This window comes from Manis javanica, chromosome 8, assembly GCF_040802235.1.
Source record: "Manis javanica isolate MJ-LG chromosome 8, MJ_LKY, whole genome shotgun sequence".
Lineage (NCBI taxonomy): Eukaryota > Metazoa > Chordata > Mammalia > Pholidota > Manidae > Manis > Manis javanica.
Window position 1 is genome coordinate 40,918,006 of NC_133163.1, and position 16,175 is coordinate 40,934,180.

A 16,175-nucleotide genomic window follows, 5' to 3' on the forward strand; every position below is an offset into this window, starting at 1 on the left:
GCAACAACATGTATGGAGTTAGAGGGTATTATGCTCAGTGAAATAAGTCAGGTGGAGAAAGACAAATACTATATGATTTCACTTATTTGTGGAATATAAAAACAAAGCAAAATGGAAGGAATTAAACAGCATTAGACTCATAGACACTGAGAAGTGACTAGTGGTTACCAAAGGGGAGGTATGGGGGCAGATGAGGGGGTGGGAGGGGAAGGGGGATAAAAAGGCACAATAATTCACAATCACAATATAAGTTGATCATGGGGACTGATGAAATTTGAAACCAACTGATGTACATTTGAAGCCCACATAAGGTTGTTTATTAATGATACTTTACTTTAAAAGAAAAGGATTAACATTATGGTGGTCAGGTTCTCAGGCTAGACCAAAAAAAGCAAACACATCCCAGAATAGTTAGTCATAACATTCATCTTATTAGCTTGAAGTCTGAATGGCACGGGAAGGGGGAGGCTTTATAGGAGTAAAGGCAAAAGACAGGAGAGAGCTTACCTGTCCTTCTCCTGAGCCAGTGGAAGGTGCCCTAGGAAGATGTGAACTAGGTGAACGTGTCCTCACCTCGCTTTATGCCTTGCTCTCTCAGTATCTACTATCCCTTCTCACCCGGCTCCCTTTCCCTGGTGGTACTCTGCATTTTTCCACCGTGGAACGTACCCTTGAAAGTCTGTCTGAATTCCTAAAGTGCTTCAAGCTCCAAAAATTACTTGCTCTCACTTCCCTTCAGACGTGGTCCCTCCATCCTTTTTTTCTAACGCAGCTGGACTCAGATGTCATTGAACAAGTTTACACATATGAGTAAACAACGAATAGCCTCTAATTTTCTAGAATCACTTGAAGTTTTAGGAATGAATCTTCCAAGTGCAAATTACCTCTAATTGACAGTCCATTGTGACATTTAAAAAGCAAACAAGGAAAAGGAAGGAATGAAGCACAGAAGCACACTGCAAGCAAGTTGCTTAATCCTTTAAAACATGTTTGTAATTTTTTTCAGACTGCTCCCTTTGAGCCTCAGATTTTCCTGAACTGGCCAAAGTTGGATTTGAGTTAATCCTTGTTTTGGTAATTGCCCACTGGTACAAGCAGCCCCAGAATAACAAATGCTTCAAGATTAAACATTACAATCCTCTAAATTTTTCTGATTCATACTTGAAAAGCTACACATTTCCCAGGAGGGGTTTTTTATAGGAACTGTGGAACTTTAAGCCTAAGAAAGGGGATGGTGTGAGATGAAGTGTGTGAGCATGTGCACACACGTGTGCTGGGGTAGGTTGCAGAAGTACATATGGTGCACAAACTATTCATCATTTTGCAAGCAGAGGTCAATGTGTAATGCAACACAAAGAGCTGCAACAGATTCTAGTTTTGCCCAGTTTAGGAGACATGTTTTATCAGCTCTACAATCTAAACACATATCTAAAATTACTTCTGTCCAGCTATTCACTTCTCAGACCAAGATCTTCCTACCATGGTTACTGAATGTATATTCTATGTACAATTCTAATCTCATTGCTTCCTTTTCCCATAGTTAAATGTGTATGTATTCCCCGATGTTTTGCACAAAACAGGTGTCTTCTGGTGCTTGAAATGCCTTTTGATCTGTTGTTCAGAGTTTACCAGAACTTCCTATTAGTAACCCCAAAATACATTTGAGTAAATAAATTAGCTATAGTTGTTCAGCCAGGAACCTGAACACTAATGAACAACCACCAATGCTGATGAACAACCATCAGGTGAAAACAACAGACCAGACGGGACAGGAGCTTGCACAGATGTGATCTGTGGGTCAGGTCTTTATCTTGCATTCACAGTGGGTGAGGAGCCATGCAAAACACAGAATGCAACATGGCCCTTGACCCTGAGGAACTGAGAGATTAAAAAACAAGAGTGCCTCTGTCATTTCACCACAGGGAACATCACCAGAGAAAGGGGGAGAATCTCAATGATTACAGTGAAGGCCAGAATCATTGACAAAATGGAAACTATGCTTCTGTTTGGGCTAGGTTGAAAGGCAGTAGAGCACCCACTTGTCACATTTTTTCCTGGGCAGTACCTGCTTACTTTTTCCTTCTAGAGCACTGCTGCTAATAGAATTATTAGAGGAGCCACATACATACTTGAAGATGTTTTAGTATGACATTTAAAAAGTACAAAGACATAGGTGAAGTCAATTTTAACAGTATATTTCATTTAACCAAATATATCCAAACTATCTTTTCAACATGTATCAAATAAAAGTTATTAGATAGTTTACAATCTCTTTTTCACACTAAGTCTTCAAAATCAGTGTGTATTTTACATTTACATCGCATCTCAATTCAGACTAGCCACAGTGCAAGTGCTCACACGTGGCCATTGACTACAAACGGAAAGGTGCAGGACTAGAACATTCCCCTCCAGAGGGTGCTCCATGTGTACTAAAGCTCGCATTTACTGAGGAGGGGACACTTTACTTTCTTCTTCTCTCTCACCGCTTATGGTAAAAAGTTGGTTGGGGACAGGAAAGGGATATGGCAAATCAGTTTTAAAGATTTTCAAGGAGCATTTTAGCAATGCTTGTTATCCTTCTGAGATACTTAGGACCTGAAGAGGATCCTTTGTAAAAAGCAAACTTTCTCTGGGATGCATCAGAAGAATTCCCTGCATTCTAGGGAGTTTGATTTATGTGCTTGCATGCCCATCACTTATGTGACAGGCCCTGCTCTGGCTCTTTGCACAGTGTCCTCTGTGGTTTGGATTGAGAGGAATTCCCTGACCACACTGTCTTTCCTATCTGCAACTACTACCTAAAGATAATTCACTCTGGAAGCTTATCCTTCTCTGCCTCTGGTCCTCTCTAAAATGCCAAGGCTCTGTGTCTGAGGGAGAGTAACTGATAACAATAGGTTCTACCTCTCGGGTATGTGGACTTTTCAAAGCAAGCTTCAGGGCACTATTGTGCGTTATCCTCACCACAATGTGAAAGAATTGGCGCTTTGATGAAGAGTCCAAGTTTCTGAAAAATCACAATGATTTGGTAGCTAATTTCTAGCTAAGGTTTTCAAATTTTAGCATGCATAGGAACCTTTCAGGGTATTTGTTACTGCTCAATGCCGAGGCCTCTTGTGGGCACTAGAACCCAGGTTCCTACACCTGGAGCTCATTGCTCTGTGTCCTCAGCGGCCCCATTTCAGGACATACACAATAAAGCACTTGTACTTTCATATGAAATTATGTTTCAAATCCTTTCACTCTTCAGAGGGTTTCCCTTGGCAGCATGAATTTCTGAGTGTCTCTTTGAGCAAAGGAGCTCCTGGATAGTTTTTTTTTCTTTAGGAAAATGACAGGGATTATCTAGAAGCTAAATAGGAACTGACTATCACCTAGGGTGATACCAGGTTTACCACTGACTTATCTGTCTTCACCATCCTTGCTAGACATTTTTTTTTCTTTTATCAGTTTTATTTGTTAATTAGTAAGGTTCTCTTTAGATAAGTGAGAAAATACAGACAAATGAACGTTACCCACAGATCCATCATTCAGAAATGCTCACTTCTTTTTCACAGAACAGATTCCTAACATAAATTCTCTTTGCACTTGCCTTTTTTCACTTTAATCTTACACTACACTGTAAACTTAAAAATGTCTTCATCCATATTATTGTTGTTTTTAATGATCGTTTCCTCTACAGTATTCCATCATTTCATCAACTATGTAGAACTTTCCATTTTTTTAATATACTTTATTTTTTAGAGCAGTTTTAGGTTCACAGTAAAACTGAGAAGAGGGTACAGAGATTTCCCCTCTATCTCCTGCCCCCGTATATGCACAGATTCCCCGACTGTCAGCATCCCTTGCCAGAGCGCGGCATTTGTTACAAATGCATCTGCAATGACACATAACCACCCGAAGGCCATAGTTCATATTAGGGCCACAGTTGCTATTGTACATCCTATCAGTTTGAACAAAAGTATAATGACATGTATCCACTATTATAGTAGACAGAGTAGTTTCACTGACCTAAAAAATACTCTATGCTCTTCCTATTCATCCCACCTCCAACTCTTGGCAACCACTGGTCACTTACTGTCTCCCTGGTTTTGATTTTTCATATACCAGAATGTCATATAATTGGAATCATACACTATGTAGCCTTTCAGGTATTTTCTTTGCTTTGCTTTTCATTTCATTTTTCTCTTCTCTTTTCTTTCTGTTTGTCTGTCTGTCTTATCTTCCTCCTTCCCTCCTTCTCCTTTGTTACAATGCTGTGGTGAAGATTTTTTGTATACATCTCTTTTGAGGAAGAGCTTGCATTGTTAGTAAATAAAAATGTAGAAAGCAGAAATAAACACCCACTTCCCATCACCCAGAATTAACTACTATTAATGTTTCAATACATTATTTTCCAGCCTTTCTATGTATATAAATATTTTTAAAGTATACATATATTTTCCTTAAAAAAAAGGAGACAGTTCCAAGTAAAATGAAAATTCCTTTTGGCTATCATCTTCTAATCTGGTCCCCTCCTTCCTCTGCAGAGGGAATAACTGTGATGAGTTTGGTGCATATTGTAATTAATTTTTATACATAGCATACATAATATATGTATCAAAAAACTTTTTGTAATGTTTTGTGTTTTTTTGTTTTTACACAGATGATATTGTTTTGCATATGCCATTCTGCAGTTTGCTTTTCCCATTCAGCAATATGTTTTTGACATCCATTCCCATGTAGTTACACATAAATCTAATTCATTCCTTCATATTTTGACTTAACTGTTTCTTCTTAATCTACTTCTTATGTATGGAACTTTAGGCCGCCCCCCCCCCCTTTTTTTTCTTATTATTGTGAATAGTATGTGAACATGCACATCTTTATGCATCTCTCTTTGTGGATGTGATCTTTTTCTCTAGGTTAGATACCAAAAGGTAGAACCATTCAGTCATGGAATAAGGATAGTATTTTTTTAAATAGTGTCAAATTTGTCTTCCAATGTGGATATACCGAGTTAGCTTCCTACCAGCAATATATATCTGTATTTTCAGGATCTTGATAATGTTTGACATTGGGAAAATTTTAAATTTTGACAGTCTTATGGATGAAAAACAGCATACTGTTTTAATTTGGGTTTCTCAGATAGGCAGTGAAATTAAGAATCTTTTCAATGTTTATTAGGAAAACATACACTTATCTAAGATTATCTTATCATATGCTCAGTAAAAATCCCCATCTGGTCAAAGGCTATATTTTAAGGCTTTCAGAACTTATTTTGAAATTTCCATCTAAAAATTTTGTAAATATTTATATTCTTGTCAAATCATGATAAAATGTCCATTTTCAGCACTTTCCCGGACCCTGGATTATTCATTTTAATCTTTGCCAATCAGATAAACAAAAACAGTATATTGTTCTAATTTTTCATTTCTTTGATTACTGGCAAGGTTAAATATATTTCTTTAATACTTTCTTTTTTGTATAAATTGCAGTTTACAATGTTAGCCAACTTTTATGTTGGTGTATTGTGCTTCTTTTTTTTTTATTGGTTGTCAAATGATCCTTTATTGAAAAATTTTCCTTTGTGGAACCTAACTAGCTAGGCATTCCACAGCACCACTGTTGATGTCATTTATGATGTTGTGAGGGTGACAGCCATCAACACTGCAGCCAACAGCAGACTGGGCGGTCCCCAGGATCTCTTCCATGGTTCCAGAAAGTTCTCTGGCTAAAGATCAGTGCCACATCTGTTGGACAATGTTTACAAGCTCATCAAAAGTGATATTTCCACTGTGCTTAATGTTTCTCTGCTTCTTTCTATCTCTTACTGGTTCCTCGAGGGCTTTGATGAACAGGGCAGAGGCAGAAGGCACCACCTCGGTCGGGGCCTGTCTGCTCTGAATGGTCAGTTTCACTGTAATCCTCAGCCCCTTCCAATCACTGGTAGCCTTGGCAATGTCATCACCAACCTTTCTGGGAGACAGATCCAGGGGCTGATCTTGGGGGCCAGGACAGACATGGCACCGACTTCCCCCTGAGGTATCTTAGGTAAAGGACTTTGGTCTCCTTGGGGTCGAACTTAGGCGACATGGTGGAGGCAGCTGGTGTTGGGTGAACCTGGATTCAGGAGGACAGAAGAAAGTTGCTCCTTGTCTTCTCCGAGCCAAAGTCACGAAGCAGTGTATTCTTTTTATTATTAACCCACTGTCATATAATTTACAAATATCTTTCTAGTTTGGCATCTCTTTTAACTTTGCTTATGGTGATTTATATACACATATTTTTAATTTTTTAATTATTTGAATATTAACTTTTACATTATATTTTCTGCCTTCTAAGTAAGAACTCATTTCTTATCTCAAAATGCATGTTCATTATGAGAAATTGTCAGAATACAAATAAAAGGAAAAAGTAAAACCCATGTAATTTTATCATGTAGAGATAGTACTTATTAGAAGTATATCCCTATAGATCAGTTTTATGCATATACAACATTCATGTAACTAAAAAAAATCATATAGAACATGCCATTGTCATTTTAAAACTTCAAATCACATTGAATGTTCTTATGAATCATCAGTTATAAATATAAATATAGTATTATATTTGAGAATATACCATCATTTAATTAGCCAATCTGGTTTTTTGAAATATTTAGATTCTTTCCAAATATGATTACCTTTAAAAGAGAATTTGTCTGGTTACTTGACATAACAAGCTGTCTTACACATAATCTCTTTCCAAGGGGAGGAAGTACTCTTTCAACAAATGTCAATTTATTCTAGAACTGAAGATTTACATCATCCTGATTTAGGATTACTATACTTCCTTCCCTTCAGGGTCAAGCATGCTCCTGGAAATCCTAATCGGTAAGGTAAATGTGTGGGCCTGTAGTATTTCCTCCACCTTCCCCAACTCTTCAGTCGGCAGGGCCATGGTAGTGTAGCAGAATGGTGTCCTCTAGAAATGTGCTCTGCCAACCTGTACAGTCACAGGTAGTGGCCCTCCTTAGGCCAAGCTACACTCTTATTTAAAACATGTGTGATCTGCAACTTCCCAGTAACCCTGCGGAACATGCGATTCAGGGATAATGTTCTGGGCCAGTGGTTCTTCACTTCAACAACATCAGGATCACCTGACAGTGCTGGTTGAAATACAGATTTCTGGGCCCCACTCACATTGCTTCTGATTCAGTAGATCTGTGGGGGACCCAAGAGTTTGCATTGCTGACAAGTTCCTAGGTACCGTGGATGCTGCTGATCTGGGGACCACACCTTGAGAACCAGTTTTAGGCTCTCTTCCTCCAAACCATCACATTCCAGCCACTCCCTACTTAAGCCCTTTCATGGTATCCTCCTGTCTACAGGACAAAGTCCAGATTCCTTGGCAAAGCCCACAATACTTTATGATCTGGCCCTAAGCTACTTCCTCTCCAGATTCACTCTTTACACTCGGCCCACCTCTCTGCCCCAGGAAGCTGACCTGCATGGATTGTATCAACAGGTTCTGTGTGCTATACCTTTGGGTTGACTGACAGAAGACTGGAGGGTGGGAAGAGAGAGAAGCTGCAGTACTTTTTCTCTGCATTTCTTCCAAGAGTTGGCAGTGGCTGCATTCCTCTATCAAAATCCAGATTCATTGGGTTTTTTCCAATAGCTACAGTGCTCGCTGAGCCTGGCCCTTTCCCCTTAGTGGGCGCTGGGTCTAGGATCATAATGATGTCCTGCTGTCCTTGGTCCCAGGAGAGTTTCACCATCTCTTTTCACCCAGGTGAGTTCCTTCACCTCTAGGCATACCTCTGTGGACTTTCTCTTAATCGATTCTCTTTACTTATCCCCTTTTGATCTCCTTCCTGCTGAGACTGACTGATTTAGGCCCTCATTTTACCTTCCAGTCTCATTTCCCTCTAACCTCTCTCTTAGCACACACTGGCTGCACTTTTCCCAAACACCATGGAGCTCACAATTTCTTGTTTATCCCTTTGGCTGAAAAGTTCCTTCACCTTTCTCTCTGTGCAAAATTCCTCATCCTTAGTCCATAGATCTAGTGCTAGTTTTCTTCATAAAACTTCCCCTTCTCATTCAAACTTACTCCATGTTTCTGGGACCATTTAAATATACAGATATATTGAGATGTATTTTACATCCCATAAAATTCACTCATTGAAAGTGTGCAGTTCAGTTGCTTTTAGAATGTTCCCAGAGTTGTGCAACTGTCACCACAGTGTGATTGTAGAACATTTCATCACTCCTAAAAAAAACCTTTATATACATTAGTGGTAATTCCCGGTTCCTCTTGGCCCCTGACAAGCACTAACCTACTTTCTTTATCACTCTGCCTACTGGGACCTTTTGTGTAAGTGGTATCACACAGTAAGTGGTCTTTCATGCCTGGTTTCTTTCACTTAGTGTAATGTATTTAAGGTTTATTCATGTTGTCATGTGCATGCCTCAGTATTTCATTCCTTGTTATGGCTGAATAATATTTCATTTTATGGATATATAAACACATTTTGTTAATCCATTCATCAATTGATGAATATTTGGTTTGTTTCTATGTTTTGGCTATTATGAACAATGCTGGTATGAACATTCATGTGCAAGTTTTTGTGTGGACATACGTCTTCAATTCTCTTGGGTATATGTCTAGGAGGGGAAATTCTGGATCACATAGTAACTCAATGTTTAACATTTTGAGGAATTACCAAAATGTTTTCCCAAGTGGCTGCACCATTTTGCATTCCCAAGTTTTCTACTGCCTCCCCAATAGCTATTACTGTCTGTCTTATTAGTTATGCCATCCTTGTTTGCATGATGAGGTGTCTCACGGTGATTCTGATTTGCATTTCCCTAAAGGCTAAGGAAGTCGAACATCTTTCCATGTGCTGTTAGCTATGTGTGTATCTTCTTTGGATAAATGTCTATTCTAAAGTTCTTTATGTATTCTGGATGCAAGTCTCTCTTCAGATACATGGTTTGCAAGTATTTGCTCCTATTCTGTGTGCTGTCTTTTTACCTTCTTGATGGTATCCTTTCAAATACAAATGTTTTTAGTGATTTTGTTGAAGTACAGCTTATCTATTTTTTCATTGGCTCATTGTGCTTTTGGTATTGGACCCAGGTAATGAAGTTTATTTCTATGTTTTCTTCTGAGTTTTATAATTTGCTCTTACATTTAGATCTTTGCTCTATTTCAGTTCATTTCTGTGTATGGTGTAAGGTAGCAGACCAACTTCATTCTTTTATATGTGACTACACCATTGTCCCAGTTCCATTTGTTGAAAAGACTATATTCACCTGTCTTAAAAATCTACTGAACCTCATGAAAGTGAGGGCTTCTGGGACATTTTTTTAAATCTTTAATTTATTTTTTTATATATTTTATTTTGCTATCATTAATGTACAATTACATGAGCAACATTATGGTTACTAGACTCCCCCTATTATCAAGTTCCCAGCACATACCCCTTTATAGTCACTGTCCATCAGCGTAGTAAGATGTTATAGAATCACTACTTGTCTTCTCTGTGTTATACTGCCTTCCCTGTGTCCACCCCCCTACATTATACATGCTAATCATAATGACCCTTTTTCCCCCTTATCCCTCTCTTCCCACCCATCCTCCCTAATCCCTTTCCCTTTGGTAACTGTTAATCCATTCTTGGGTTCTGTGAGTCTGCTGCTGTTTTGTTTCTTCAGTTTTTTCTTTGTTCTTATACTCCACAGATGAGTGAAGTCATCTGATGCTTGTCTTTCTCCACCTGGCTTATTTCACTGAGTATAATACCCTCTAGCTTCATCCATGTTGTTGCAAATGGTAGGATTTGTTTTCTTCTTATGGCTGAATAATTTCATTGCATCTTCTTTATCCATTCATCTACTGATGGACACTTCAGATGACCAATAGGCACATGAAAAGATACTCCACATCACTAATCATCAGGGAAATGCAAATTAAAACCACAATGAGATATCACTTCACACCAGTTAGGATGGCCAACATCCAAAAGACAAACAACAACAAATTTTGGTGAGGATGTCGAGAGAGGGGAACCCTCCTACACTGCTGGTGGGAATGTAAAATAGTTCAACCATTGTGGAAAGCAATATGGAAGTTCCTCAAAAAACTCAAAATAGAAGTACCATTTGACCCAGGAATTCCACTCCTAGGAATTCTGGGACTTTTTATACATTATTTTATTATAGCTTAATTGACTTAATTTAATAGAATATAAGCTCCCTAGAAATTGACCATATCTGATGATGTAGGTATAGCATAATGTCTAATACAAAACAGTATTCAGTATGTACTACAATATCTAAATACATCTTAATGTTTTATTCTACTAAAATGCAAATGATATATGGGAAAGGACATTATTAATTCCTTACCATGGAATAGTTCAACAGATTAAAAGAAAACATGAATTATAGGAAAGGAGACATAGGAGAGGTGGGTTCTGATGGAAAAAAGAGAAGAGAAAATCTTTAGCATTGGTTACAGCAAATTTTTGTGGAAAGAATGGATATATGAATGCCCACCTTCAATATGCACTTTTTATATGCTTTAGTTCTTTTTATCCTCATAATAATTGTATGAAATTCTGCATTTGTCATGATCTTTTTTCAACTGTGGAAAATCAGAAGACTAACAAATGATGAAATGTTGAGCAAATGAATGTATCAATGAGCAAAAGAACAGCCTTCGTATTGCCATGTAAATTTAAAGGAGAGAAGTAAATAGCAGGAGAGTGAGATTGATGAGGGGGGAAGGTCTAATACATACCTGGCACTGTGCTAAGTAAGCACTTTGTATACTATATTTCTCAAAATAATTTTTGATCTATAGACAAGAATTTGAGGCTCAAATAAATTAAGTAGTTCGCTCCAGGTCACACATCTATGATTTGGAATCATGTCTCTCTGGGCCCCCTATGCCTAATCTCTGGAATGTCTCTGGGGGATCAAAAGAGGGCATGTTGGCTTTGGTGGGACTTTTCGCACACTGATGGAATAAGCCCCTCCCAGCCACCCAACTCCCTCATGCCTACCCTTAGTGCACTTACATACCCTTCGTTTAGAAGGTTGCTGCACTTTGGGCCAAGGATTTCAAAAGGGCCAGGCAAGCAGCCTTACAAAGTCGCTTGTAACTGAAACCACTGATTTGGTTCCCTGGGTCCACTCTGGTGAATGTCTGAACTGCTCAGGGCATACTGCCTTATAAATGTCAACTTTGTATTTATCAGCACGATTCTTAACAATAGCAATCAATAAGACATACCCTTCTTTTGCTAATGGATGCATTAAATGGCATCTGTCCCCTTGCATTAAGAAATCACATTATGCTTGTCTACCAATTGACCGAAATAAAAATGCATTTCCAACAGCTGTACCTCTTTAATGGCTGCTGCTCTTTTGGGGGGGGGGGTTTAGCACTAAAATGACAGATAAGATAAACAGAGCAGAACTTCTAGTTCCCCAACCTTGCCTATCCCTTACATGGGCACTGACCAGGGAACTAAACTAATAAATGAGTTTTTCAGGCTAAAACGTCATGTGTAGCACTTTAGACATACAGGGAAGTTCTAGAATTCTTTTCCAAAAGCCATTTCTCCACTAAGCTATTTCTCCATTTCTCAGAAAACTCACCCAACAAATGTGACTGAACCCAGAGGCCTGAGGAAATGGAGCATTTGTGTTATGGGTCATAATTTTTTACATTTTTTAATCCCTAGGTCATAGATTTAGGTCCAACCTGATTTGCGTAGGTCTAAGACCAGATTATACAGTTATGATCTTCACTATCAAAGCAATATTGTATATATTTTCCCACATCTGATTAATGGATTATTCCCTTATGTATATTGTTACTTTGTTTCTCAAGCCATTAGTTGCTCAACGTTTCCCTCAGGCATTTTATTTTATTTTTGGGTTTCTTAAAGTATTCTTTTGACAAAGTAAGTCATAAAACTAAAGTGTATTTATTCTCTTTTCAATTTGTGGATCTGATCCACCATAGAATGTTCTGAGTACATAAAGACAGGAACTGTGTGAAAAGCAAGTATTAATAATGTAATACTTCCCCTGGGCATATTTGCCAACCAAAATATTGAGCTCCCTTTTTAAAAATGCTTGGGAATTGTTAGTTTGTCATTGAGTTAAGGGTTTATGTGTGTGAAAATATTCCAATCAAGGTTAATGGGCTCTGTAATGTAATGTCACATGCAGTCTCCCAAAGGGACACTCTGGGGATTGCAACTTCTCCTGACGGAGAGGTGGCCTAATTTTTCTTAATCACTGGAATGCCAGAAAAATATGCTTTTAGTGTAGTAGGCCAGTCTTGGATACAATTGTCAGTGTCCCTTTATGTTGAAAATATAAATACCCAAGTGGAATAGTTTCTATTTACCACTTTTCCATTTAAACATGTTGCCCATATCTGCTACAAAAGTAGATGAAATAAACCAAAGTGTTAATTTAAATCTGATCCCAAATCACTGGCCCAATTTGTTTTCCATAAATGCTCAGAGTATTAATTCCAGTTTAGCTTCCCTCTCCCTCTCTGCTCCCTTCCTCTTTTCTTTGCTTTGAACTAATTCACCACTTGAAAAATCATCTGTCCCTTTTCAGTCTAGCACTGGAAGCCATGCCCCCACCCCACTCCCAGCCCAAGCAAGGCTATGGTGCATCTGTGGCCAGGCAACGCAGGGCCTGACCCCATCTACACTCCTGAAGGGGGTGGACAAGCACTGCTCACAACAATGCAGCAGCTGTTGCAGACCAGCTTCTTTCTTCCTCAGCAGCACATGGAGGGGGCTGAGCCTAACTGCACTGATGCCTACATTTTTTTGCTCTCTGGAAGAGCAACCGTTTCCAGCCCCCTCTTTTCCCCTTAGTCTGTTCATCCCCAAGCAGGAAGGTAGTCACTGGAGGCTTGGGGGTGAAATATGATGCAAGAGCAGGCAGGGAACTCTCAGACATGGAACAAAGCCATTAGAGAGCTGTTGCATCAGCCTAGGACTTTGATTTCCGCTATTTGTGTCTTAAATGCTAGTCACTATAGCTACTGTGAATAACAGTTATAAAGGTGAGAATGTAACCAGCTAGTGACTTTTTAGGATTGTGTATCATATTTTCTGTTTGAGCTTTACTTGCACTGAATGTTAAGTCAAAGATACCTTCACTAATTGACGGTTAAAATGGAATAAAAAATGAATCGCAATTAGCCACCTGAAATTGATCATCTGTAACCTTAGAGAAAGATTTCCAGTATTCCAGTTTTCTGCCAGATGTAGAAGTGTGCATGTTATAGAGCTAATCAGAAAGAGAGTGTCAGAAACCCATTGTATTAGCATTGTTATTTATTCTGATTTAAATGCCCAAGGTCAGATTTATCATGTTAAATTTAATCTGAAGAAACAATTAATAGCAATCCCCTTTCTCTCTGCTCTTCTTAAATGATTAGATGAGCATTTTTTCGTATCATTAGACATTGCAAAGATCCAAGCCTATGAACCATGAGTCTCATGTAGAAGTTGTAAAGATTTTTTATAAAAGATCAACCTGCACAACTTTATGGTATTTTTCTGTCCTGTAATCTATTTTCTCTTCAGTGGCCTGCATATTGCCTAAACAGCCACTAAAAACTCTTCATTTCCCTTTCACTGAATTACCCAGTTCTATAGTCAGAGGCCATTCTATCAGTGAAATTTTGCTTTAGCAAAGCCTGTGCTGCAAAACCAAATGATACAAGCACGTGTAAAAAAAGATCTCCCCAAACTTAACAGAGAAGCAAAAAGCAAAACAACTTCCCTTCTCCTGATGGAAATGATTACCAATGCTAGATTACCCACAGAGAAGCCTCTCTCCATGATGCATGGAAAAGTTTCCAGAACATAATCTAATAATAGCAAAATAAATAGAAATTCTAAATAAATACTCCAACAAACCCAGAGCTCACATCACTAATGGGAATCTAGAGTGCTGACAGTGTGTGGGCTTTTCCTGTGACCCAGAGCATGGAAGAGCTATGCACCCAGTCTCGGTGATATCATATGAAGGTGTGGAATGTCATTGTGCTTTTCCAAACGGAAAAAGTGATGTACAGAAAAGGGGTATGGTTTACTCTAGGTTATCTCCCACGGAGGCAAGTTTATTATGGATGCAAGCATCCTAGTGTTCAGCTGAGGCTTTGTCTTCTAATACATTGTCTTTTCTAGCACATAAACTCTCTTTTCACTGTGAAGCCTTATTAGGCTTTCCTTACATCTCAATGAGCCTATCGTGGTGATTGGAAAATAATTATTTTAACAATAGCTTTTGAAATGTATGGAAGTAATGCATGTGCACTATAGAAAAACTGAAACTATAGTCAAGGAAAAAATGAAAATAAAAATCAGCTGCAATTCTATCACGTCCATTTCAGTGCATACCCTTTTAGACATTTTCCTTGGCATATTCATAGTACATAAATAACATATAAATATAGAATTTTATTTTTTACCAAAATGGGATTGTATAATACATAATTTTATATATTTTTTGCACATATTGACTATTAATATATAAATACATTAATGTGCTTCTACAACTTCATGTTTAATGGCTAAATAGCGTTCTGTTATATAAAATTCCATAATTGTTAACTAATTCTTTGTGGGTTGGGTGTTTAGTTTGTTTCTACTTTTTTATGAATTATTGTTTTATGAAACAGAAACTTCTGGAGCAGACATTTTTATAATTAATGTTTGCATACATTCTTAATTACAAATAATTACTGGTTGGTTAGTATTAGTCTAGTGATTTTTTTAAGCCCAGCAATTTACAGATCATGTGCACCGCCAAAGCACATGCCTCCTGAAGGATCCATGTCCTGACACCCTGTGGTACCACACAAATGCTTATCTGCTGAAAGTGACCTTGAACTTTGTAGTTATTTCTGCTTTGGCAATATAGGCAGGCAGGGTTTTAGCACTAGGGGGAGAGGAGAGATGAATAAGTGTTAAAAGCTAACTGAAAAAAAGGTTTGTCAGTGGAAGAGGTCAGTTCTCTCCCACACAGCAAATTCGGAATAGAAATGTTTTCTAAGTGCCAAAGTGATATAAAATACTATCCATGCAAAGGAACAAATTATGGGGAATAAACTGTGAAGGTCAGATTATCTTCTAAGAAGTCACAGGGAGAAACAAAACCCCCGGATGACAGAATCCCATCAACTAGCAGATCAGCCTTGAAATAGTGACTTTCATGGGGCATCATGAACCCTTCCAGGAACTGCAGATCTCCTTGATCTTTCTGCCTGCAGTGTTTGGAGATGTTTACAGTAAAACTGTAACCTTAGACTTGCCTTTCAGGAAAAGAATAACTGGTAATCCGATCCTAGAAAGCTTTCTGCACTGGGCTTTTTAAGTAGTGAGTGAGTGGAAGGATTTCCCTCCCACCGTGCTCCGAGAAGGGAAAGGGGCTGGGAACTCACATGCCTTCAGTCATATGAGCCGGTGCTGCGGTGACTGCTTTACCTGCATCGTCCCGTTGCTCCTCTCAACAGCTCATTATTATTCCGTTATATACAAGAGAGAAGCTACCATTCAGAGACATTAAAAAATTTACCCCCAATCATATAGTTGGCTATTGGCAGAGACTAAATTTGAACACAGTTCTGCAAATCACATTTTTTTCCACCACACTTACATATGTAAAAAATTGTCCCTATGTTTCACCCAGTTCTTGGTAATTCCTCTTTGCCAGCCAGGCAAGAAGACTTGGTAAGTTGGGGTCCCCCTTCCATACTTGGTAGCCTCAGAATATAGACATGAGGTGACCTCTAGATTGAATAAAACTCTACCTACTCCAGATGACTCTGAATCCTGGAGGACTCCTAAGTCTGTATACTTCATAGGTGGCACTCATGTGGGAGCCTTTGAACTGGATGCTATTGAAGGTGGTTTTTTTGCTCATTGGAGGCAAGGCAGGGCACCCTGGTGGGGTACTGGCTTTCTTCGCTATGTCCCTGCCAGGAACCTAGGACAAAGACTAGAAAAATTCTTTAGTATTGTCCAACAATACACAATGCTTAACTTGCCCCTCATAATATTTCTACAGGGCAAGAATTATCTTCATTTTATAGGTAAGAAAATTAATGTTTAGAAGAGCTACACACCCAGTTAATGACAGAGCTAGGATTCAAACTTA

General features: G+C 38.5%; 1 protein-coding gene and 1 pseudogene across 1 annotated transcript in view; both read right to left on the bottom strand.

The window, feature by feature from the left end:
* The window catches only part of DAAM1 (dishevelled associated activator of morphogenesis 1), a 289,381-nt gene that overhangs the window by 213,112 nt on the left and 60,094 nt on the right, over window positions 1-16,175 (bottom strand). The gene's annotated exons all lie outside the window — the stretch shown is intronic.
* LOC140850745 (large ribosomal subunit protein uL11 pseudogene) overlaps window positions 4,497-16,175 on the bottom strand; it is a 71,853-nt pseudogene continuing 60,174 nt past the window's right edge.